At 43.0% G+C, this 24,057-nt stretch overlaps 1 long non-coding RNA gene across 1 annotated transcript in view; it reads right to left on the bottom strand.

Moving 5' to 3' along the window:
* The window catches only part of LOC138984231 (uncharacterized), a 55,305-nt gene extending 31,768 nt beyond the window's left edge, over window positions 1-23,537 (bottom strand). Inside the window, exon 1 of the long non-coding RNA XR_011461500.1 lies at window positions 23,423-23,537. This is a non-coding gene — a long non-coding RNA (uncharacterized lncRNA). The remainder of the gene's footprint in view (window positions 1-23,422) is intronic.
* Window positions 23,538-24,057: the final 520 nt, after the last annotated feature.

The raw sequence follows: 24,057 nt of genomic DNA on the forward strand, positions 1-24,057 counted from the left end.
TGGTTCAATTCTCACATCTATCTACTGGAAAAACCATAGCTTTGACTATACTAACCTTTGTTGGCAAAGTGATGTCTCCGCTTTTTTAACATGCTGACTAGGTTTATCATACCTTTTCTTCCAAGGAACAAGCGTCTTTTAACCTGGAACAACCCTCAAATTACTGGAAGCTTGAGTTAGTTACCCTCTCCCTCACTTCCCCAAATCTATCTCTCCATCCCTTTACTGCTGCTGCTGCTACTGCTAAGTCGCTTCAGTCGTGTTCGACTCTGTTCGACCCCATAGACGGCAGCCCACTAGGCTCCTCTGTCCCTGGGATTCTCCAGGCAAGAATATTGGAGTGGGTTGCCATTTCCTTCTCCAATGCATGAAAGTGAAAAGTGAAAGTGAAGTCACTCAGTCAGGTCCGACTCTTAGTGACCCCATGGACTGCAGCCTACCAGGCTCCTCCGTCCATGGGATTTTCCAGACAAGAGTACTGGAGTGGGGTGCTGTTGCCTTCTGCATGGGAGGGCTGCTGCTGCTGCTGCTGCTGCTGCTGCTAAGTCACTTCAGTCTTGTCCGACTCTGTGCGACCCCACAGACGGCAGCGCATCAGGCTCCCCAGTCCTTTACTAGACCGCAGGAAATACTGTTCAAAGAATATTCATCATCCCATTCATACACTAGCTTGTCCCTATTCTTCTCAAAGCCTGTTGCTCAAGCCACCACCTCCCTATTATGGATCCTACAAACCTACTCAGCTTCGGACTGAGTCACTCTGGTAAGCAATCTACCTATGTCCTATGGAGCTTCTGGTCAATTACACCCTCTCCAAACCCTTATCATATAACCTGCTGTCATGCCAAGTCCTGTCTCTCCCCACCCCTGGACTTAACAAGTAACTGAAGTTACACAACAAGCCAGGGGCCAAGACCAGAAGTCATTCCAAGATTTATGATCTCTAATCTATCAGGGTTCAGCAATTCATCTCTCCACAGTTCTCTGAACTGATAGCCTTCCATATGTTGATATAACAGCTTAAGTGTGACTGATGTTTACTAAGGGTCTACTCTATGTCAGGTTCTGAGCTAAGCAATATTTTTTCATTTAACCTTACAACAAGGACTTTACAGATGAGGAAACTGAAGTTTAGAGAGATTAAGAAATGTAATCAATAGCCCAATAGAATGGCGGGTTAGCTTAAAGAGCAAAGCAATGTCTTACAAATATGGCAGTAATATGGATTCCCATATTTCTCCCCTATAATTAGGAGTTTCCTAATTTTAAGCCATTGGTATACAAACGTGACTTCATTTAAACACAGGAGAGAGAGAGAATTCACATCAGTCAAACAAAGTTTGAGGGTCCAGAGAAACAGCCCAGCCCTCAGCTATTCATCTTCTTAAGTGTTCTGGTGCCTTCTTAGAAGATGTAGAGAAGACACAGCTTTTGCTTCACTCATCAACTCCTTTTGTTAACCTGAATGTGATGTAAGAACAGGTTTTGCAACCTTGAAAAGCTTCTACAGACATTTGTTGTCTGTCTTATACAACAACCGCATCTCTGATTAACTTGATTCAGTTCAGTTCAGTTCAGTTCAGTCGCTCGGTCGTGTCCGACTCTGCAACCCCATGAATCGCAGCACGCCAGGCCTCCCTGTCCATCACCAACTCCCGGAGTTCACTCAGACTCACGTCCATCGAGTCAGTGATGCCATCCAGCCATCTCATCCTCTGTCATCCCCTTCTCCTCCTGCCCCCAATCCCTCCCAGCATCAGAGTCTTTTCCAATGAGTCAACTCTTTGCATGAGGTGGCCAAAGTACTGGAGTTTCAGCTTCAGCATCATTCCTTCCAAAGAAATCCCAGGGCTGATCTCCTTCAGAATGGACTGGTTGGATCTCCTTGCAGTCCAAGGGACTCTCAAGAGTCTTCTCCAACAACAGTTCAAAAGCATCAATTTTTCGGCACTAGCCTTCTTCACAGTCCAACTCTCACATCCATACATGACCACAGGAAAAACCATAGCCTTGACTAGACGGACCTTTGTTGGCAAGGTAATATCTCTGCTTTTGAATATGCTATCTAGGTTGGTCATAACTTTCCTTCCAAAGAGTAATCGTCTTTTAATTTCATGGCTGCAGTCACCATCTGCAGTGATTTTGGAGCCCCAAAAAATAAAGTCTGACACTGTTTCCACTGTTTCCCCATCTATTTGCCATGAAGTGATGGGACTGGATGCCATGATCTTCGTTTTCTGAATGTTGAGCTTTAAGCCAACTTCTTCACTCTCCACTTTCACTTTCACCAAGAGGCTTTTAAGTTCCTCTTCACTTTCTGCCATAAGGGTGGTGTTATCTGCATATCTGAGGTTATTGATATTTCTCCCGGCAATCTTGATTCCAGCTTGTGTTTCTTCCAGTCCAGCGTTTCTCATAATGTACTCTGCATAGAAGTTAAATAAGCAGGGTGACAATATACAGCCTTGACATGCTCCTTTTCCTATTTGGAACCAGTCTGTTGTTCCATGTCCAGTTCTAACTGTTGCTTCCTGACCTGCATACAGATTTCTCAAGAGGCAGGTCAGGTGGTCTGGTATTCTCATCTCTTTCAGAATTTCCCACAGTTTATTGTGATCCATTATTCCCAGTCAATCTGATGTCTGGACTACAAATTATTGTAAACTCTTGCTTGTTTTCTTAACACAATTCCAAAATTTCCCTATATTCCGTTTTTGAAAGGCATTAATTACTTGTTGTTATAGCTAAACCATGAAATGAGAAACTTGTGTTGATTGTGTTGCTTCCCATGTAAAGAAGAGCTCCTTAACCTTGTGGCCTTCTGATGACACTGACCAGCTTGACTGGCAGGTAGAGAAGTTGTCAATCATGTCACTATCCTTGTGATCTCTGTAAGATGAATAGATATCTGTCCGCCAAACCTTTCACCCACTTCTGGAACTCAGGGGGACCAGAGGCTATTAGCCAACATGCTGGGCAAAAGCTTCCAATGGAAATTTCTGCTGGTTGAACACGAGCTTGTTCTGAAGCGGGATCAGACATCTGACTGCTGAATGTGTGGCTTCCCAGAAGATTCAGAAACAAGCTTGATGTGGGTATGGGATGGGGACAGGGGAATTCTTGCGGTCTACAGGGCAGAGAAGTGCTCCAAACACAACATTAGGGTTTGGCAAAACCCAGGAACATCATGCCAAGACCTTTTCCCTTCACTTTTAACCCCATATGCATTTCAAAGGGAACTTAATCCTCATTTCAGGAGCAAGTACATATTAGTCATCAGTGGATAGTGATATTAGCAGTAAGGACTCATTCTAAAATGCCCCACTTTTTTTTTTTTTTTCCTATCCAATTTCTACGTATCCCTCAGAATCCAATCTCTCCATATTAAGACTTCTCCATCGAATCTTCCCTGGAGGAGGACCCGACAAACCACTCCAGTGCTCTTGCCTGGAGAAATCCAAGGATGGGAGCCTGGCAGGCTGTAGTCCAAAGGGTCGCACAGAGTTGGACACAACCGAAGCAACTTAGCATGCATTGAATCTTCCATGGACACTGTAGGCAAGAGTAACCACTAGTCTATGACAATATAACACTCATTACTGAAAAGGTGGCTCTTGACCATATATAGCCTTATGACATCTTTTGAATTATTTAACTATATGTATATGCGTATGTATGTCCACATTCATCTCATAACTTTCAATACACTTAGTCAAAAACTGAGAACCTGCTCCTGCCAGATCTGTGCTTGCTGTTAGGGATGCAGTGGAGCATAGGAAAAGTGGATCTTGGCCCTTCCCTACCTCACCGTGGGGAATCACATCAGTCAGAGTCCAGACAACGGAACACATTCATAATGTTATTTCCAACTGAAAGGGATTTAGTGAAGGGAATGGAGTGCTTACAAAACTGTTGGGAGGACTGACAAGGAAGTCAAGGATCCATCACTGGACCATTTATCTCAACGGTATACAGTTTTAACTCTGATCTTGAACACGGGGAGATGCTGTTACTACTGACACCGCTGTCCCCTCACAACTAACTCGAAGCTGGAGACCAGAATTGGTATGCCACATGTATCCACCACAACCAACTCTAAGATCTCTATGGCCTTGCTCACCAGCAAGAGAAATTTACATGTATTTTCTGAATTTTGGAAAGGAAGGAAGAAGGGGATGAGTATGGCCAAAGACTTCTGTGTTCTACACAGTATAATACAGCAGTCAGGCATGTGCTAAACACAGATGACTGAACTGCCTTCTCTTTCTTGAACCTGGTAGATTTTTTTTTTAATTTATTATTTTTATTGAAGGATAATTGCTTTACAGAATTTTGTTGTTTTCTGTCAATCCTCAACATGAATCAGCCATAGGTATACATATATCCCCTCCCTTTTGAACCTCTTTCCCATCTCCCTCCCCATCCCACCCCTCCAGGCTGATACAGAGCCCCTGTTTGAGTTTCCTGAGCCATACAGCAAATTCCTGTTGGCTATATATTTTACATATGGTAATATAAGTTTCCATGTTCCTCTTTCCATATATCTCACCCTCTCCTCCCCTCTCCCCATGTCCATAAGTCTATGCTCTGTATATGTTTCTCCATAGCTGCCCTGTAAATAAATTCTTCAGTACCATTTTTCTCTGCTAAGTCACTTCAGTCGTGTCCGACTCTGTGAGACCCCATAGACGGCAGCCCACCAGGCTCCCCCGTCCCTGGGATTCTCTAGGCAAGAACACTGGAGTGGGTTGCCATTTCTTTCTCCAATGCACGAGAGTGAAAAGTGGAAGTGAAGCCGCTCAGTCGTGTCTGACTCAGCAACCCCGTGGACTGCAGCCCACCAGGCTCCTCTGTCCATGGGATTTTCCAGGCAAGAGTACTGGAGTGGGGTTGCCATTGCCTTCTCCAACCGTTTTTCTAGATTCTGTATATATGCATTAGAACATGATATTTATCTTTCTCTTTCTGACTTACTTCACTCTGTATAATAGGCTCTAGGTTCAGCCACTTCATTAGAACTGACTCACGTGTGTTCCTTTTTATGGCTGAGTAATATTCCATTGTGTTTACATACCACTGCTTCTTTATCCATTCATCTGTCAGTGGACATCTAGGTTGCTTTCATGTTCTAGCTATTGTAAATAGTGCTACAATGAACATAGGCTTGGAAGTGTTCCTTCCTTTGCAATTTTTTGAAAGAGTTTTAGAAGGATAGGCACAAGCTCTTCTCTAAATGTTTGACAGAATTCTCCTGTGAAGCCATCTGGTCCTGGGCTTTTGTTTCTTGGGAGATTTTTGATCACAGCTTCAGTTTCAGTGCTTGTAATTGGGTTGTTCATAATTTCTTTTTCCTCCTGGTTCAGTCTTGGAAGATTGAACTTTTCTAAGAATCTGTCCATTTCTTCCAGGTTATCCATTTTATTGCAATACAATTGTTCATAATAGTCTCTTATAATCCTTTGTATTTCTAATAGTCCTTCTTTATTTCTAATTTTATTGATTTGATTCTTTTCTCTTTTTTTCTTGATGAGTCTGGCTAAAGGTTTGTCAATTTTGTTTATCTTCTCAAAGAACCAGCTTTTAATTTTATTAATCTTTACTATTGTTTCTTTCATTTCTTTTTCATTTATCTCTGCTCAGATCTCTGATTTTGATTTCTTTCCTTCTACTAATTTGGGGGGTTTTTTTGTTCTTCTTTTTCCAATTGCTTTAGGTGTAAAGTTAGGTTGTCTATTTGATGTTTTTCTTGAGGTAGGATTGTATTGCTATAAACTTCCCTCTTAGAACTGCTTTCGCTGCATCCCATAAGTTTTGTGTTGTCATGTTTTCATTGTCATTTGTTTCTAGGAATTTTTTGATTTCCCTTTTCATTTCTTCAGCACCTTGTTGGTTATTTAGAAACATGTTGTTTAATCTCCATGTGTTTGTGTTTCTTAAAGTTATTTTCTTGTAACTGATATCTAGTCTCATAGCATTGTGGTCAGAGAAGATGCTTGATATGATTTCAATTTTCTTAAATTTACTGAGGTTTGATTTGTGACCCAAATGTGCTCTATCCTGAAGAATGTTCCATGTGCTCTTGAGAAGAAGGTGCATTCTTCTGAATTTGGATGGAATGTCCTGAAGATATCAATGAGATTTATCTCATCTAATGTATCATTTAAGACTTGTGTTTCTTTATTAACTTTCTATTTTGATGATCTGTCCCCTGGTGTGAGTGGGGTTTTAAAGTCTCATACTATTATTGCATTCTTGTCAATTTCTCCTTTTATGTCTATTATGGTGACTGCAGCCATGAAATAAAAAGACACTTACTCCTTGGAAGAAAAGTTATGACCAACCTAGACAGCATATTCAAAAGCAGAGACATTACTTTGCCAACAAAGTACTGGTCAGGTACTCCTGCCTGCTCTCAGCTGGTGTCCTGCCTGCACGTCTGTCTAAAGATGTATTCCTGACGTATCCATGGAGAGAGATGTACTCCACATCCACCTACTCCTCCACCATCTTGTTCTCTTATGTGGTAGATTTTTAAGTCAAGTAACGGTTTACATTTGACATTTCTCTTTTGGGCTGGATTGGTCTTCCTCTCCCTTACCTTTTTTTTTACTGAAGCTAAAAAAATCTCTATTCATCTTTGAAAATACAGCTCAAGCATGACCTGTTCCTGGAAGTCTTTCTTCTTCTTGCTAACATAAGAACTGGCCACTCTCTCCTTAGGTTCCCCATGCAAGCAAGTGTCGATTCTCATCATGAAGCCTACTCTACTTCTTTGCACTCATACCACCTACTTGTGTAAAGTGTTTAAAGCAATTCTGTGGCATATGGTAGTGACAGAATTAATGATTGCTGAATGGATGGGCAAATCTGGGGTTTTTACCACAGACCCAAAACATAGGTGGAGATTCCAGTAGTACCTATTACCCCATCTAGTCAAAGAAGAACTAAATAAATGAGTCTTCCTGTTTTCTTCTAGGCTGAAATTTTGGACAGTTCTTGTATATCGTAGCACTGGAACGTGCATACCATGTGCTAAGTCACTTTTGTCGTATCTGACTCTGTGCAACCCTATGGACTATAGCCCACCAGGCTCCTCTGCCCATGCGATTCTCCAGGCAAGAATATTGGAGTGGGTTGCCATGCCCTCTTCCAGGGGATTTTCCCACCCAGGGATCAAATCCACTTCTCTTACATTTCCTGCATCTGCAGGCAGGTGGGTTCTTTACCACTAGGGCCACCCGGGAAGCCCTGGTGGTACAGTGCTTGGGGAATTTGCAAGATACTGTAGCAAAGAACTGAATAAGGGTAGCCTGGGCAAGGAATCAGTTCAGTTCAGTTGCTCAGTCGTGTCTGACTCTTTGCAACCCCATGGACTGCAGCACGCCAGGCCTCCCTGTCCAACACCAACTCCCGGATTCTACTCAAACTCATGTCCATTGAGTCAGTGATGCCATCCAACCACCTCATCCTCTGTTGTCCCCTTCTCCTCCCACCTTCAATCTTTCCCAGGATCAGAGTCTTTTCAAATGAGGCAGCTCTTCTCATCAGGTGTCAAAGTATTGGAGTTTCAGCTTCAACATCAGTCCTTCCAATGAATATTCAGGACTGATTTCCTTTAGGATGGACTGGTTGGATCTCCTTGCAGTCCAAGGGACTCTCAAGAGTCTTCTCCAACACCACAGTTCAAAAAGCATCAGTTCTTGGGTGCTCAGCTTTCTTTGTAGTCCAACTCTCACATCCATACATGACTACTGAAAAAATCATAGCCTTGACTAAACGGACCTTTGTTGGCAAAGTAATGTCTCTGATTTGTAATATGCTGTCTAGGTTGGTCATAACTTTCCTTCCAAGGAGTAAGCATCTTTTAATTTCATGGCTGCAGTCACCATCTGCAGTGATTTTGGAGCCCCAAAAAATAAAGTCTGCCACTGTTTCCCCATCTATTTCCCATGAAGTGATGGGACCAGATGCCATGATCTTAGTTTTCTGAATGTTGAGTTTTAAGCCAGCTTTCTCACTCTCCTCTTTCACTTTCATCAAGAGGCTCTTTAGTTCTTCTTCACTTTCTGCCATAAGGATGTCATCATCTGCATATCTGAGGTTATCAATATTTCTCCTGGCAATCTTGAATCCAGCCTGTGCTTCATCCAGTCCAGCATTTCTCTTATATTATAACTGCATATAAGTTAAATAAGCAGGGTGACAATAGATGGGCTTGATGTACTCCTTTTCCTGTTTGGAACCAGTCTGTTGCTCCATATCCAGTTCTAACTGGTGCTTCCTGACTTGCATACCAAGTGCAGATTTCTCAAGAGGCAGGTCAGGTGGTCTGGTATTCTCATATCTTTAAGAATTTTCCAGTTTGTTGTGGTCCACACAGTCAAAGGCTTTGGCATAGTTGATAAAGCAGGAATAGATGTTTCTCTGGAACTCTCTTGCTTTTTCGATGATCCAGCAGATGTTGGCAATTTGATCTCTGGTTCCTCTGCCTTTTCTAAATCCAGCTTGAACATCTGGAAGTTCACAGTTCACATATTGTTGAAGCCTGGCTTGAAGAATTTTGAGAATTACTTTACTACCGTGTGAGATGAGTGCAATTGTGCGGTAGTTTGAGCATTCCTTGGCGTTGCCTTTCTTAGGGATTGGAATAAAAATTGACCTTTTCCAGTCCTGTGACCACTGCTGAGTTTTCCAAATTCACTGGCATATTGAGTGCAGCACTTTCAGAGCATCATCTTTTAGGATTTGAAATAGGTCAACTGGAATTCCATCACTTCCACTGGCTTTGTTTGTAGTGATGCTTACTAAGGCCCATTTGACTTCACATTCCAGGATGTCTGGCTTAGGTGAGTGATCACACCATCGTGATTATCTGGGTCATGAAGATCTTTTTTTGTACAGTTCTTCTGTGTATTTTTGCCACCTCTTCTTAATATCTTCTGCTCCTGTTAGGTCCATACCATTTCTGTCCTTTATTGAGCCCATCTTTGCATGAAATATTCCCTTAGTATCTCTGATTTTCTTGAAGAGATCTCTAGTCTTTCCCATTCTATTGTTTTCCTCTATTTCTTTGCATTGATCATTGAAGAAGGCGTTCTTATCTCTCCTTGTTATTCTTTGGAACTCTGTATTCAAATGGGTATCTCTTTCCTTTTCTCCTTTGCTTTTCACTTCTCTTCTTTTCACAGCTATTTGTAAGGCCTTCTCAGACAGCCATTTTTCTTTTTTGTATTTCTTTTTCTTGTGGATGGATTGATCCCTGTCTCCTGTACAATATCATGGACCTCCGTCCATAGTTCATCAGGTACTCTTTCTATCAGATCTAGTCCCTTAAATCAATATCAAAATCAGATTGTTTATATTCTTTGCAGCCAAAGATGGAGAAGCTCTATACAGTCAGTAAAAACAAGATCAGGAGCTGACTGTGGCTCAGATCATGAACTCCATATTACCAAATTCAGACTTAAATTGAAGAAAGTAGGGAAAACCACTAGACCATTGAGGTATGACCTAAATCAAATCCCTTATGATTATACAATAAAAGTGAGAAACAGATTTAAGAACAAGGAATAGGAAGCAGAAAAAAAGGTAGCATTGGTTAGGACTCTCTTAGTTGCAACTAAATGAGTTAACAGAAACTAGTTTACAGAAACTCAACTCAAATGAGACAAAGCAATAAAAATAAATGTTCTGATCAGCATAACTGATAGGTCAGGATGCTGGCTTCAGGCATAGCTGAATCCAGTCTACTCTCCATGTTAGCCGGGGTCTGTCACTCTGGCCCAGTTTTCCTCTGCAGCCTATGGATTTCTCACAGTGACTCTTCCCACATGAAAGCAAAGGTGATCACCACAGTTCCCAACTTGGACTCTACATAGCCAGGACCTCAGTGGAAATGGAGACTATCTTTCCTGATACTTCTCCCAAATGTTTCTGCTCAGGATTGACTCTGTTGTAGCCCAGTCTGGGTCCCAGCTATCCCCACACAAAGCCAGGAGGATAGAAGATCAGGCCAGGGTGCTGTGCCCACCCTGAAACCAGGGAACCTCATGGTCAAATCAATCCCATCAACATCCATGGGCTGAGTGTGGCTCTCAAAGGAAAACTGAGGTGGTGTTTTAAAACAGAGAAATGGAGATGTTGGGCTGGGAAAACAGCACATTTCCTGCAGCGGACATCTAGGACTTTGCTATCTCCAAAGCTATACTCTTCATTTTGAAAGAGACTTTGAGCTATTCTGGGGCTCAAGATTAACAGCCAAACTGGAGATATTCTGGGGGTGCTTCCCTGATGGGCTGCCCAAGGAGACTGGTACAAAACAGAGAAACTTTTTACATCATTTCTAAGTTTCAGTTGAGACTAGGGGGGAGAAGGGGAAAAGCCATCAGTGTGGGGTCTTGAGTAATAAAACAGAGAGTAAGAAGGAAGAGGAAAAATGCTTGAGATGTAAATGTGATGAACAACAGGAAATAATTGAAAAGGAAGTGGCTTCCTCTCGTGTGTCAGGCCAGCCTTGGGAAGAACAAGAGAAGCACCTTTTCTGGAGCCTCAGCTGCTCTGCTGCCTTTCCAGCCGCCTCCTTGGAAAGAATGAGGCTTTAACAACCAGCGTGGTATCGGCGCTGGCTTCCACCCAAGCCTGAACAGTGCCCCCATTGAGGGACCCCGGGGCCAGCCCTGGATGCCTCTCCTTTCTCCTGCACCCCCTCAATGGGCCATTTGTGGGGCTAACAAGGACCGGGAGACACACTGCCCATCTTCTGCAAGCCCCCAGCAGCTGCAGGATTCCTCTAAAGGACCCCTGCACATCTCTGCTAAGAGACCAGCAGGATGGATGCTGGGTTCAGAAAGAGGTCCCCAGGAGCCTCCTAGATGGAAGAGAAAAATACTCCTCAGTTCTCCTCTCCCTTCCAGGCCTTTCTCCCATCTCCTGGGATGGTGTCGCTTCACCCTGCAAATATTTGGTATCCTGCCTTCTTGCAGGGTAGACACCCTCCCTATTCCACTCTCCTTGCTGGCTTAGAGAGAGAAGAGAGACAAGGAATGAGCTGAGAGTTTATGATTGCAGCTATGTTCAAATAATCCATCTTTATAGCCCTCTTTGAAGGTGAGATTAAGATGACCTAGAGTGGAAAGGTGGCTAAAAAATTTCTATCAAACACCAAGATCACAGCTACTGTTTGTACTAATCTTATTGATCCCATCACAAGGCAAAGGAAAGGTAGACAGCAATCTATTTCTCCAGCACCCATTAGGTAATGACTGCTATTGTCCTGAGGAAACAGAGCAGCATACTGTCCAGAATAGGCAGATGAGGATGCATTGTCTGCAATTTCCTACCTCCATGGAATATAAGGATGTGATTTTATATTTTCATCTAGGCAAGTTGACCTCTGCCTAGATGTCTCCCTCCAGGAGCTTCTTCTTGCATGTAAAAATCTCCCATTCTTGTAACACTGCCTTTGTTTGTAGGCTAAAGCAAGTGTCCATTTGTCCTAAGTTGCTTCCTGTCATGTCCGACTCTTTATGACCATCAGGACTGTAGCCCACTGGGCTCCTCTGTCCATGGGATTCTCTGGGCAAGAATACTAGAGTGGGTTGCCATTTTCCTCTCCAGGAGATCTTCCCAACCCAGGGATCAAACCCACTCTCCTGCACTGGCAGGCAAGTTCTTTACCACTAGCACCACCCAGGAAGCCGAAAAGCAAGTCAGCACGAAACGAAGTGCTCCACACTATTTGGTGGAAATTTATTGAAGTGTCAATTTCTCAAAACCTCAAGTCTTATACGTCATCAATACTGTGGTGGGATGCAGGTGATCCTGTCATTCCCAAAGTAGCCGCTGGGGTAAAGGGGAGACGGGACAGCTCCAGAGACAAACTTTGCCTACTTAGCAACGGACGGACTCTGAAAGGCAACCTAATGCATCCTCACGCTTCAATCTCCCCACAACCTCCTTGCCAGAAGGTTGATCTCTGGCCTCATTCTGCAGGACCAGGGGGCTTCCCTCTTTCCATGCCAGGGCATTTCACTTTTGAACAAATCTTATTCATCAGAGAATTTTCCTTTATTTTAACCCTCAAAGGATTTCCCTTGCAATCTTCAGACATTGATCCCAGTCTTAGCCCAGGGCCAGACTGTCAAATTCCAGAAAACCCTCACCCTTTCTGATAAATCTTTCCAGACAGCAATCATTCAGGACTCCTCCTGAGGTTTTCCTCTTTGGGCTAAATCATGGCTCCTGAAATTCCTGCAACAGTTTCCCACAGGATAGAGTCACTCAATTTTTGTCTTGGACCCTTTTAAAGACACGGAATTCAGGCGAGGTTTGGCCAGGGTTAAAATAAAGGCCCACCCTTGATAGGAGAATTCTAACTCATGAATGCACTCTAAGAGTTGATGCTTGTCATGTGATACTGCAAGTTCCCACTGAACTTCCTGGGGATAAAACTCATGAGACTTTTCCCATGGACATCTGTTAAGCCAGTCATCTCCAGTCAATTGAATGATTTTAACCTAAGATCTGGGATTCCCTGATGACTCAGATGGTAAAGGATCCACCTGCAATGCAGGAGACCCTGGTTCGATCCCTGGATTGTGAAGATACCCTGAAGGAGGCCATGGCAATCTGCTCCAGTATTTTTGCCTGGAGAATCCCCATGGACAGAAAAGCCTGGCGGGCTGCAGTCCATGGGGTGGCAAAGATTTGGACACAGTTAAGCAACTAAGCACAAACAAGAGCACAACCTAAGATCTAATGTTCATTTCTTATAAAATTTTATCCTTTTTGTCTCAGTCCATCGATCTACCATGTGGACTTCTTTTAGAAATATTGATTCAGATTGTAGCATTTATGTAAGAGTAGTAGAATTTATCCTCAAATTTATGTAATCTACATACATCCAAATGGGTGTCCTCTATTTGCAATCAAATTATTAAGAAAAGCGAAGGCAACACTGACAAGCTCAGATGAATAGTCCTGAACTCAGTGTTAGAGACCTTTCAATGCTGTGTTAATACAAGAAAAATAGATTTCAGGATGCTGAGAACTCACTCCTGCTTTCCAGCCCAGAGACACCTCACATAAAAGAATACTGTACTATTAGACAGAAGGAAGTATTTTTATGTTTTTCTTTAGTTGATTTTGGATAGGGGTGGTCAGTACTGGTTTTATACTATGCAAACATAAGATTCTAAGGATGTAGCAGAAGCAATGGCCCTTTAACCTAGCTTAGGCATTAAGTAGTGGGTCTCTGAGCTTTAAAGATTATGTTTTATTAAAACAGCCTTCTTGCCAAAATCCGATATGCTTCTTTCTAAGATAGATTCCCAAACCAAAGCTTATCCAATCGATATGACAATAAAAGGCTCATCAAAACATTATGCCTGCATTTTCCCAGATTTCTCCAAACCTTTCCCTAAGAGGTGCTATGTTTTCATTTCCCAAGGAAAAAGAGAACCACTCTATAAATTATTTTCAGAAACTACTATGAATTCCACATCCAAAGTTCTTGCAATCATATTTGAATGTTCAGTTAAGGCAGTTCTCAGGGTGGAAGCCTCCCAGGCTGAATGCAGAAACCCCTTCTGGCAAAGTCGTGTGAAAAATGTCTCAATCAGATGCTTTTTCTAAGCCATTCCCAAGCTTCATGTCAAACAGAGGCTGAGTGTGAGCTGAAAGATGGCTGGATAATAGCATGAGAATAAATAAGTCACTTATTTCAGGTTTCTAATGGAAAAGAATTTTCACTGAAAAAGAAATGCACAGATAACTTCAGGTTTTGAACGAGTCCAATCATGGGGTGAAGACCCAAAGGGAAACAAACCCAAGTAATTTTGTTATTTTGGGAGGTCAAGTCCATTGAAATATTAATCCCTTTCCTATAACCACCTATTACAAATAATAAGTTGGATCATAGCTTACCTTGCCACATTTCAGTTTTATCAAGGGAACTTTACTTCTTTCTACACAGCTTACCTTTTTCCCTTTCCAAACCCTGCTCAATTTATCAACTGATACTGATACTGTGTGATTAGATTGACTGATTAGTCAATCTAATCACACAGACCACAGCCTTGTCTAACTCAATGAAACTAAGCCATGCCATGTGGGGCCACCCAAGACGGGTGGGACACGGTGGAGAGGTCTGACAGAATGTGGTCCACTGGAGAAGGGAATGGTAAACCACTTCAGTATTCTTGCCTTGAGAACCCCATGAACAGTATGAAAAGGCAAAATGATAGGCTACTGAAAGAGGAACTCCCCAGGTCAGTAGGTGCCCAATATGCTACTGGAGATCAGTGGAGAAATAACTCCAGAAAGAATGAAGGGATGGAGCCAAAGCAAAAACAATACCCAGTTGTGGATGTGACTGGTGATAGAAGCAAGGTCCAATGCTGTAAAGAGCAATATTGCATCAGATCAGATCAGTCGCTCAGTCGTGTCCGACTCTGCAACCCCATGAATCGCAGCACGCCAGGCCTCCCTGTCCATCACCAACTCCCGGAGTTCACTCAGACTCACATCCATCGAGTCAGTGATGCCATCCAGTCCTCTAATCCTCTGTCGTCCCCTTCGCCTCTTGCCCCCAATCCCTCCCAGCATCAGAATCTTTTCCAATGAGTCAACTCTTCACATGAGGTGGCCAAAGTACTGGAGTTTCAGCTTTAGCATCATTCCTTCCAAAGAAATCCCAGGGCTGATCTCCTTTAGAATGGACTGGTTGGATCTCCTTGCAGTCCAAGGGACTCTCAAGAGTCTTCTCCAACACCACTGTTCAAAATCATCAGTTCTTTGGTGCTCAGCCTTTTATTGCATAGGAACCTGGAGTGTCAGGTCCATGAATCAAGGCAAATTGGAAGTGGTCAAACAGGAGTTGGTAAGAGTGAATGCCGACATTCTAGGAATCAGCAAACTAAAATGGACTGGAATGGGTGAATTTAACTCAGATGACCATTATATCTACTACTGTGGGCAGGAATCCCTTAGAAGAAATGGAGTAGCCATCATGGTCAAAAAAAGAGTCTGAAATGCAGTACTTGGATGCAATCTCAAAAATGACAGAATGATCTCTGTTCGTTTCCAAGGCAAACCATTCAATGTCACAGTAATCCAAGTCTCTGCCCCAACCAGTAACGCTGAAGAAGCTGAAGTTGAATGGTTCTATGAAGACCTACAAGATATTTTAGAATTAACACCCAAAAAAGATGTCCTTTTCATTATAGGGGACTGGAATGCAAAAGTAGGAAGTCAAGAAACACCTGGGGTAACAGGCAAATTTGGATGGAATGAAGCAGGGCAAAGGCTAGTAGAGTTTTGCCAAGAGAACGCACTGGTCATAGCAAACACCCTCTTCCAACAACACAAGAGAAGACTCTACACATGGACATCACCAGATGGTCAACACCAAAATCAGAATGATTATATTCTTTGCAGCCAAAGATGGAGAAGCTCTATAAGCAAAAACAAGACTGGGAGCTGACTGTGGCTCAGATCATGAACTCCTTATTGCCAAATTGAGACTTCAATTGAAGAAAGTGGGGAAAACCACTAGACCATTCAGGTATGACTTAAATCCAATCCCTTATTATTATACAGGAGAACTGAGAAATAGGTTTAAGGGACTAGATCTGATAGACAGAGTGCCTGATGAACGATGGATGGAGGTGGTTCATGACATTGTACAGTAGACAGGGATCAAGACCATCCCCATGGAAAAGAAATGCAAAAAAGCAAAATGGCTGTCTGGGGAGGCCTTACAAATAGCTGTGAAAAGAAGAGAAGCGAAAAGCAAAGGAGAAAAGGAAAGATATAAGCATCTGAATGCACAGTTCCAAAGAATAGCAAGGAAAGATAAGAAAGCCTTCCTCAGAGATCAATGCAAAGAAATAGAGGAAAACAACAGAATGAGAAAAACTAGAGATCTCTTCAAGAAAATTAGAGATACCAAGGGGACATTTCATGCAAAGATGAGCTCGATAAAGGACAGAAATGGTATGGACCTAACAGGAGCAGAAGATATTAAGAGGTGGCAGGAAGAACTGTACAAAAAAGATCTTCATGACCCAGATAATCACGATGGTGTGATCACTCACCTAGAGACAGACATCCTGGAATGTGAAGTCAAGTGGGCCTTAGAAAGCATCACTACGAACAAAACTAGTGGAGGTGATGGAATGAACCATTTCAAATCCTAAAAGATGATGCTCTGAAAGTGCTGCACTCAACATGCCAGCAAATCTGGAAAACTCAGCAGTGGTCACAGGACTGGAAAAGGTCAGTTTTCATTCCAATCCCAAAGAAAGGCAACGCCAAAGAATGCTCAAACTACCACACAATTGCACTCATCTTACATGCTAGTAAAGTAATGCTCAAAATTCTCCAAGCCAGGCTTCAGCAATACATGAACTGGCAGAGGAACCAGAGATCCAATTGCCAACATCTGCTGGATAATTCAAAAAGCAAGAGAGTTCCAGAAAAACATCTATTTCTGCTTTTTGACTATGCCAAAGCCTTTGACTGTGTGGATCACAAGAAACTGTGGGAAATTCTGAAAGAGATGGGAATATTAGATCACCTGACCTGCCTCTTGAGAAACCTATGTGCAGGTCAGGAAGCAACAGTCAGAACTGGACATGGAACAACAGACTGGTTCCAAATAGGAAAAGGAGTACGTCAAGGCTATATATTGTCACCCTGCTTATTTAACTTCTATGCAGAGTGCATCATGAGAAATGCTGGGCTGGAAGAAGCACAAGCTGGAATCAAGATTGCCGGGAGAAATATCAATAACTTCAGATATGCAGATGACACCACCCTTATGGCAGAAAGTGAAGAGGAACTAAAAAGCCTCTTGATGAAAGTGAAAGAGGAGAGTGAAGAAGTTGGCTTAAAGCTCAACATTCAGAAAACGAAAATCATGGCATCTGGTCCCATCACTTCATGGGAAATAGATGGGGAAACAGTGGAAACAGTGTCAGACTTCATTTTGGGGGGCTCCAACATAACTGCAGATGGTGATTGCAGCCATGAAATTAAAAGACGCTTACTCCTTGGAAGGAAAGTTATGACCAGCCTAGATAGCATATTAAGAAGCAGAGACATTACTTTATGAACAAAGGTCCGTCTAGTCAAGGCTATGGTTTTTCCTGTGGTCATGTGAGGATGTGAGAGTTCGACTGTGAAGAAAGCTGAGCACCAAAGAATTGATGCTTTTAAACTGTGGTGTTGGAGAAGACTCTTGAGCGTCCCTTGGACTGCAAGGAAATCCAACCAATCCATTCTAAAGGAGATAAGTCCTGGGTGTTCTTTGGAAGGAATGATGCTAAAGCTGAAACTCCAGTACTTTGGCCACCTCATGCAAAGAGTTTACTCACTGGAAAAGACCCTGAGGCTGGGAGGGATTGGGGGCAGGAGGAGAAGGGGACGACAGCGGATGAGATGGCTGGATGGCATCACTGACTCGATGGACATGAGTTTGAGTGAACTCCGGGAGATGGTGATGGACATGGAGGCCTGGCGTGCTGCGATTCATGGGGTCGCAAAGAGTCAGACACGACTGAGCGACTGAGCTGAACTGAAGTGAACTGATTGATACTGATACTCTTCTCACTCATTTTGTGACAACTCTTCTGGTAAAATCTTACTTCCCTCTTCTAGTTGTAATACCCAGTGTCTTCCCACACAATGTCACCAAATCCATTCCTCACACTATCTCCTCATCCATCCCCTCCTTTGTTTCCCTGTTACTTTCTATTGGGCTTCCCTGATGCAGAATCCGCCTGCAAAGACACAGGAGACACAGGCTTGATCCCTGGGTCAGGAAGATCCCCAGAGGATGGAGTGCATGGCAACCCACTGGAGTGCATGGCAACCCACGCCAGTATTCTTGCCTATCGAATCCCATGGGCAGGGGAGTCTGGCAGGGTACAGTCCAAAGGGTCACAAAGAGCCAGCCATGACTAAACAACAAAGTGCCTCCTGTCGGGATGACATATAACGAGTCCATCCGGCTTTCGGGTTGCTCTTTCTTTTGATATCCAGATATAGTTCTTAGAACTGCAGAAGGGCCAGCCCAATATTTCAGAAAATCAGCTACAGGATGCTTCCCCTGGGGGAGAGCCCGTCACCTCTCTCCTCAAACCCCTGGTCCAGAATCCTCCCAATCAGCCCTGACCCTCTTGTCCACTCTTTACAACCCTTTATCCTTTGCACACTCGCTGTTCTTGCCTCTTCTCTCCAGTCGCTGTCAACAGAAGTCCATGTTGCATGGACTAATGCTGAAGGTGTGGAAAACTTGGAAAGGAATTATACAGTACATCATAAAGTCTAACTCGGGCGTCACTGCTGCTAATGTCCATTCGTAAGGAATCCTTACCTGGCCAAGTTCCTGGGCATACCCTCAGAATGGAGTCCCAGCTACCACTTCCTCTCTTCCTCACCCACCAAAAGAAAACTCAATCTTCCTCAGTATTATGAAAAAGAAAACAACCCACCAAAACACTACAGTAATTCAGCCATCTTGAAGTACAGGTATGCCTGTAGTCAGGTTTTTTAGTATCATTTTTTTTTAATTTAGTAAAAAGTTTTAATGACATAAAAATGCAAAAAGAAATAATGATATAAAAATGCAAAATTACTGGAGCATTATTTATTAAAAGTCAGAGTATGTCAATATGATGTAATAGCATTCAGTTCCTTAAGGTTATTGTGCTACCTCTAAAAGGAGCAGCCTCTGAGCAGGTATTCGCAGCACCTTTCAGTTTAGGAAAATTGCTTATTATGTAATGTTAGAGAAAACTAGGATCCAAATGCTATACAGAGTGTGATTTCAACTCTGTAAAAAATCTGGAAGAAAGCATGCCAGATTATCAATAGGAGTTACAGGAATATGGGTGTTTGCTATTTTATTGCTTCAGTTTTCTGTGCTTTTTAAGCCCGCTGGATAATCACTGTCTTTTAAGACCATGCAGACCATTGAGATTTGCATGCACCAACACCTGCCTGACAGATGTAAGACTGTTTTCAGGCTGAGGTTTAACCTAATTCAGAGAAAATATCTCATTCCATAAGACTCAGCTCAGACATCACCTGTGAAGCCCTCTGTGCCCACCCATCTTCCTCCCACTGAGCAATTGGTTGCTTCTTCCACCTCCAAACTATAATACTCTGTACAACCCTTTTTAATACTTCTCACATCTGTATCAGTCAGGGTCTGTATCAGCTTATTACAAAGAAGCAGTATGGAAGGAAATCACAAAAGATAGTGCATCCCCAGGGAACAGGGGGGGCTGGTACCAACTCTAGCCTGAAAGGGTAACAGGAAGGAGTGGTTCTCAGAGCCTGGCAAAGGAATGAGAGGAATTCTTGGCAGGAATTGGAACCAGCCTATAGCAAACCCTCAGGAAAGGAGCAAATTCACTCTCTTGGCTTCTTCCAAAAGTCTACTGGTGTTTGTCAAGGGCCAAATCCAGCTGGAAGCCAAGGAGCAAGAAAGCCCTGTAACGTGACCCGTAGAGGGAAGCCTCCCAGGAAGAAAGCAGAGAGAAAGATGGTGAGTGGACCTGGGTGAGTGGACCTGGAGGGATAAACCAAAGATCCAGTACAGTCACACAGTTTTTGATTTACAGGTGCAGCCCCAGTGTCTGTTACCTGAGGTTTCTCTTTCCTTTATATTGCAAAGCATGCAATATTTCAGTGCATGGGCTGAATCTGCAAAGTCCAGACTCCTTCCATTTTCTCTCCAGTGGATTTCAGGGGATGAAGCTTCTCCTGAGCTGGGCCTTACTTCATCCTGCCTGGTTCCTCCATCTGCCCTCCTCTCACTAGACCACTTCCTCCCGTGCTGGACACCACCCTTCTTCCTTCCTCTTTCTCAAAGCAGTATGAATCTGTGGATTATTGTATGTATCAGACATCTCACTGAGGGGTAGGGGACAGAGTGGGTAGTTGCAGCACAGTGTAAGGAACAACGTCAAACCCTTTCGAAACATTCTTTCATAAATATTTATCAGTCATTCTCTACTATGAAGAATTTCTCGTTTGTGCTCACCACCATCTTCCAGGAACCCCATGCCCTCAAGGGCCTTCTCCTTCTCATGAAAAACCTCCAAAACCCTAAACTCTGTAACACTCTTGTCTAAATCTTGAGATATTTTACTGCAATGGTTTTAAAAAGTCAAATTGGATTACTTTCTAAATAAAAAGTTTTATTGGAACCAGGACCAGAATTAGGGTGAGGAAAATGAGATAAGATTATACACTTGCAGGATCAGATTCTCTCTTCCTTTAAAATTTGCACCCTTTGTTCATCATGGACTTTTTTATTTTTTAAGTGTTACATTCTAATAGTATTTATCTTGATCACTAAGTTTTTTGGCATCCCCTTCTTTCTGCATCTAAGGCAAATGTTTCACATCCCTTTGTCCTGACCTTGCCAGTTCAGAAGAAGAGGGAAGGGCTCATCTTTCCACATTAAACATGCCCATTAAAGTGCTTTTCCAAACCAAAAGCTAACTCTTTTCCAAACAGAATTTTGAAAACTGCCAGTCAGTGTGTGTGTGTGTGTGTGTGTGTGTGTGTGTGTGTTTTGGCCACGCCACGCAGCATGTGAGATCTTAGTTCTCCACCAAGGACCGAACTTGTAAAACAAGGTTGTATTAGAAGCTCAGTGTCTTAACCACTAGACCACCAGGGAAGTCCCCAAACTTCTGCCAAATTTGAGAATAATTTTTTCCTGCTATCCCTCCCCATTAGACCATGAGATCCTCCAAGAAAGAAAATGATAGAAAATGCTGCTTTCCTGTTTCTGTATCCCAAGTGCCTATATTAATAGATGAATTATAAATATTTACTAAATATAGGACCTAGGGCAAAAATTTGTAAGTTAGGTCAGCTTGTTACTTGTTGAATCTATTCAGAGCTTTTCTTTTCCATGCTGAAATGAAAAATCTTAGAAAACTAGCTGGCAAAGTTTTAAAGAGCCTTCAATCTAATCTTTTCATTTCACACATTAGGAGACAGAGGCTTATTTCCATGGTTATATTTGCAAGCAATTAGCCCATGATTTACCAAGAGTCACTAGCATTTCCTACTGTCAGAGTGTCACCCTACCTGAATAATTTTGACAGCCTCCCAGTGGGAAGACAGGAGTAAAAATTTCCAGGAGTTCAGGAAGCCCCCCACCACCATTATAACACTATTATTTCTCCTAATAGAAACCTAAGTACGGGCACGGAAAGTGAAGCTCATCATGTGAGCACACACACGAGATGGGAAATGGGAAAATTCCTGCCACAACCTAGTGACCTGAGTCAGAACCAGAGTTTGAGACACAGAAATACAAACATTAAACAAAACTGTTCTATCCAAGCCAGAATCTGTGTTTGCCTGAGGTAAAGGCATGCATGTAAGAGCTACAGAGAGAAGGACACCGGTGCTAAGGAAAGTTTGCTTCTTTACAATGAACTCATTGTGTCAAACTGCTGAGGCACCCAGCAAGCTGACAAGGGTCCCTTCACCCCTGTGCCCAGGACAGGCTGGCCAAAGGACATCTAGGGTGACAAGCCGCAAACAGTCAGCACTAATCTCTTATCCCAGAATAGCCCAAAGAACCCGTCCAACCTGACTGGCTGCCCTTCACAAACGCCTTTGGAATTCTTTGTTCAGTCTTGCTTGGTTTACACTGGACTGTCTCTCCTGGGACATCTCTGGTGACCTGATCTCCGGCCACGACAACATCCCCCAAGAGATCCACCAGTCCCCAGATTTGCCCAGCAGGCGACACTAATAAGATCCAATGAGAAGCAATGCATTCAAAACAGACGAGAAATGCATTCACACACAAGTCAGAGTTGCCACAGTCTCTTCTTCCTCACCACATTCCCCAGGCAGAAAAGAGGTCAAACCGACCTTGAAGGAGAAACGGCCTTTTTTGATCAGTTACCATGGCAACACCAGCCTTGTCTCCCTAGGGCACCTGCCCCTGGGGCTTGCACCTGCCAGCTGGTAGCCAGAGTGGCCCAGCAGCCTTAGTTCCCTGACACTGGGCTCATTTCACCAACAAAGGTGGCGGCAGTGCCAGTTGGCTTCATGCTATGGATACCTGCCCACTAAGCATTGGCCTGGACATCGGGGACTTTCACAAAGGCCAGCCAACAGCTGGCAGGCAGGCACCACCAGGTCACTGTCATTCTGGGCTGAATTGGAGACAAAGGCTCTGTCTGTAGCATGGTATCACCCCCGCCCCCCACCCCGCCGCCAACCCCCTGCCCCCGGTGTTTTATTTTCAGCTCCACGTCCTTTCCTATGGGAGGACAATGTGGCTGAAGACGCCTTTCTTGGCTTTTTGTTCCTTTAGCATTAACCTGCCTGTGTATGCTGCTAAGGAAAAGCTCCCCTGTCCCATGTCTCATTTTACTGCAAATCAGAAAGTCACCCTCAGCCAGTGGTTCAGATTTGGAGCTGGTAACCCGAAGCCGCATCAGACTTCCCCACCCTGGCTCCATACCAAGGCCTCGGAGGATTTCTTGTCACATGAGGTTAGTGGAGTTTCACATCCTCTAAAGCAAATCTCTGTTGAAACTCTCGAGTCTCACATGGCTTCAGCTCAAAACAACCACCCCACTCAGCTGCTCCCGAACTGTTTCAAGCATCAAATCAAGAGACTTGGGTTCTTGTTCAGCTTAGTCTACATAACCCTGAGCCATCACTGGTCCTCTATCACTTCATATGGAAAATTAAGGGCCAATACAGCTGTCATTAGGGTCCTTTTCAACTATTTCCTAAAAAAAAAACCTTCATTTTCCCTTTTTCCCTACTACTTTCTAAATATATTGTTAACCTGATTCTCTGAAAATGTGAAAATGAATAGAGATTATTTTAGTTTAAAAAATAAATGGATATACATAACAATATGAATGAATTTCAAAATTTCAATGAAAGAAGTCTCACGAAAAGTTCTAGAATAAACTCAACTACTGTACGGTAAAAAGAAATAGAGGAAAGCGGTAGCCTCTGGGAGTGAGGTGGGAGCAGGGACTCCCTGGAGAGAGGCCTGAGGAACTTTCTGAGGTGAAGACTATATTTTATATCTGGATAAGGGTTTGGGTCACACAGGTGAAAGCCTTTGTCAAAACTCATAGAATGCTCTTCTTGAGACAGATTGATAGAGGGATGAAGAGATAGGTAATAAAATAATTCTAACAAAATGTTCATTGTAGAATTTAAGTGGGCATATAGGTGTTCACGGTGTAATTCATTCACTTTTCTGTATATTTCAAAATCTTCACAATAAAATATTGGGGGTAGGGGAATATGCTATAACAAATTACAAAATTCCCTTCCCACCCACTCTCTCCCTCTTTCTTGACTGTCTTCTTTTTTCCCACAAACTGAGCCAGTGGAAATGGCAGTATTTACTGACCTGAGTGGACAATTCAACAGAGCTCTGTGATGAGTAATTCTTTTATCACTGCCCATGGCCTTCAAGGAAGGGGGACACAAGTTCTGCACATCCAGAGCCCTTCCTTCCACCTCACCTTCCAGAGCACAATGATCAGAAATGGGTTTCCTGTGAGGCTGGCTACCCGCCCACATCAGGGGTTGGTCTCTCTTTACCCCGCATGAATCTCTGTTCTGATTTTCAACATCCTAACAGCCTTAGAATGAATACATGGCAATTATGACATTTAATTCCAAATGAAATGGGAACATAACATTTTTAGAATCACTCTGGAGGTATGTCAATTACCAAGAGACAAATTACAAACACATCTTTTACTGGACTCACTATGCTGCTACCCTACCATAAATGGAAATATCATAAATATGTTCCTGAAACACTGACTTTCTTGACCACTTCCCTTTAAGACTCTCAAAACACATTCTTCTTTGTTCCTTCTCAACTTGATTTCTTCTCCCTGAAAATCTTTAAGCCAGACCCACACAAAAGAGCTTATGTTACTAATGTCTTTGCAGACACCATCGGAGACCTAATTCACAGCTAATTTCTTTGAGGGGAAGAAATTAAAGAAAATAAAAAAAATACTAAGAATACAG

This window comes from Bos mutus, chromosome 20 (assembly GCF_027580195.1).
Source record: "Bos mutus isolate GX-2022 chromosome 20, NWIPB_WYAK_1.1, whole genome shotgun sequence".
Classification (NCBI taxonomy): Eukaryota; Metazoa; Chordata; class Mammalia; order Artiodactyla; family Bovidae; genus Bos; species Bos mutus.